General features: G+C 41.6%; 1 long non-coding RNA gene across 1 annotated transcript; it reads right to left on the bottom strand.

Moving 5' to 3' along the window:
• Positions 1-1960: 1960 nt before the first annotated feature.
• Positions 1961-2653, bottom strand: LOC120967359 (uncharacterized). Its single transcript, XR_005761164.3, has 2 exons — positions 2380-2653; positions 1961-2281 (listed from the first exon to the last, which is right to left on the bottom strand). It is a non-coding gene; the product is annotated as an uncharacterized lncRNA (long non-coding RNA).
• Between the last annotated feature and the right edge of the window lie 262 nt (positions 2654-2915).

Genomic DNA, 2915 nt, shown 5'->3' with positions numbered 1-2915 from the left:
TATAGCATATTTTAGTCATGATGTTTGGTCGCCTCGACGGAGCACGACCTAGTCTACTTATTTTATAGCATATTTTAGTCATGATGTTTGGTCGCCTCGACGGAGCACGACCTGGTCTACTTATTTTATAGCACATTTCATTATCAATTTATGTGTGGTACTATGGTTTAAATTGCATACAATTATCATGTAGGGTTTAATCAGCAGCATGCAAGATTATCTTCCAAAGGCACAACACAGGATGTGTGCTAGACACATATATGCTAACTGGAGAAAAAATCATAGAGAGCATGCTCTACAGAAGAAGTTTTGGGCTATAGCAAAGGCTGCAAACAGAGAAGATTTCATGTATAGAAAAGCAAAGTTAGCTCAAGACACACCTGAAGGGGCAATGGACATAATGAAAATAGAGCCTAAGCATTGGGCAAGAGCTTTTTTCCCCGTTGGTTCGCTATGTGACTCAGTGGACAATAACCTCTGTGAGTCATTCAACAATGCAATCATTGAGGCCAGATTCTATCCTTGCATATCTATGTTGGAAAAGGTTAGACAGAAAATGACAAAGAGGGTACAAGAAAACAGAGAAAAATCTAAGAAGTGGACTAACAATCCAATTTGCCCAAATATCTTTAAAAACCTTAAGGTGAACATCAAATTGACTCAATTTTGTGATGTGCTCTGGAATGGGAAAGAGGGATTTGAGGTTAAGCATGTCAATGGAAGAGGAAGGACCTATACAGTAAATTTAGAGAAGAGGACATGCTCTTGTGGGTACTTACAGCTTGCAGGCCTGCCTTGCTGCCATGATATAAGTGCTATATATAAGTCTGGTAGAAGAATTGAAGATTTTATTGACAAGTGTTACTCAGTTGAGCAGTTCAAGAAAATATATGAGCATTGTTTGCAACCAGTTGAAGGTGAGGAAAGGTGGCCTATTTCTCAGAATCCCAGACAACAAGCTCCAGGATATGTTAGCATGCCTGGTAGGCCTAGGAAGAATGACAGGAGGAGGGAAGAAGGAGAAGCACCAAAAGGAAAGAAGATGTCAAAACATGGGATTAAGATAACTTGCAGTATGTGTAGCAGCAAAGGCCACAATAAGATAGGTTGCCACAAAAATCCAGAAAAAGGGAAGAAAAAGAATGCCTTTTGAAGAAAGCAGGGAGGAAAATGAAGGAATCTGAGGTATATAATTCTGCAGATTTATCATTAATTATGCATTTCTTGTAATGGTTATGCATTTTTCTCATATATTAAGGCATTGTTTTTTCCAACAGCAAGCACACACTGATGCTCAGATCAAAGCAAGCCAACAGGATAACTGCAAAGGAAAAGCAACTGGCGAAGCAAGTGGAGAGAAGAGGGAGATTCCTAAAAAACATAATTTTTAAGCCAAGAAAAAAGCAAAGAAGTGATCCTACTAGACTTGTGCTTTCTGGTCATCTTAGTATGTCAGTATTGTTAAACTGGTCATCTGTCCTGTTTGGTTGAACTTATGGTTTAGTCCTTTTGGTTGAACTACTGGTGTATGCACTATTATTTGTGTTGAACTTGACCTGGATGCACTGATCGTGTATGAACTTGTCCTGGTAATGTGATGTTTGGTACTCTGCCACTTCCACTTTAAATCTGTGCCATGACCTGCTATTGTTTGCTACTCTAAATCTGTCAAATTCCAAAGAAGAAAAGGCTGGCACATAGCTATTGTGAGCTATTTGAATTCTGCCAAAAAACTTACAGAGCAGCTCAAATTCCAAAGAAGAAAAGGCTGGCACATAGCTACTATGAGCTATCTGAATTCTGCCAAAAAATACAGTGCAGCTGTAATATTTTTGCAGACTGAGACACAATTTAAAGTGCCCAAGCAACTGGAGAGAAGAGGAAAATTTGCACTCATAATCATCAGAATTATTTTAAAGTGCGCAAAAGGAATTAATATCACTGGCAGATGACACAAATGTACTCTACAAATCATAAATCCTGCCATTACATCATCCAACCATTACATTGATCCTCTACCTAGCAGAAACCCTGCAAATAGACCAACAACTACACTGTTACACAGTTATACATTGTATTTCTCTCCATCCTTTCCTCTACCTAGCAGAAACCCTGCAAATAGACCAACAACTACACTGTTACACAGTTATACATTGTATTTCTCTCCATCCTTTCAGACCTAGCCAATATTCCTTTAATTTCTTCATTCTTCTCATGAATTTGTTGTGCCAGTACAGCCTCTGCTCCACTTATCCTCCCCTATTCTAGCCATGCCATCGGTCTGAATCAAAATAGACAACAGTTCCAAACAATAAAAAATGGGAAATCTCAAAAAGGAATGAAGAAATTCAGTTCAAAGGAGGAAGATGAGGATCTTACAATCCCGAGCACGCAACAATAGTATCTTCTTCCAGGATTTTTGTCGCTCCAGGAAATCCAACGGGTTGCCTTCTTCGACGGCTTGCAGTAGCATGGCCTCGACGGCTGGTACGCCATCGGGTCCTCTCGATAGGGCACCGGCGACCTGGATGGTGCCCTACGACGGCGCCCTCCGTCTGAGTACAATGAACCAGAGGACGATGCCATTGGCGATTGCTCTGTCGCCGCCCGCCTCCCCTCCCCTCCTCGAACCCTAATTTCTTTCCCCACCGAGTGGACCGAGCGGCCCAGGCATTCTTTTTATTCCCTTTTTCTTCACGGCCCAGACAACGGCCCAGATTGGCGATTGCAGCGATCCAGCGGGGCCTGACATCAGTCCTACGTGGGGTCTTATTCCAAGTTTCCAACCCAATCCGTCACACGCCAGCAGTCCCGAAGCGCAAATGAAGTTTTAGCACAAATCAGCCGGGATTATAAAGTACAGGGTGGCAATTTCAGGGATTGGGAATTTAAAGTTCGATTCAGACTTCGAATAT

This window comes from Aegilops tauschii, chromosome 1 (assembly GCF_002575655.3).
Source record: "Aegilops tauschii subsp. strangulata cultivar AL8/78 chromosome 1, Aet v6.0, whole genome shotgun sequence".
NCBI lineage: Eukaryota > Viridiplantae > Streptophyta > Magnoliopsida > Poales > Poaceae > Aegilops > Aegilops tauschii.
This window is presented reverse-complemented; position numbering and strand designations above follow the sequence as displayed.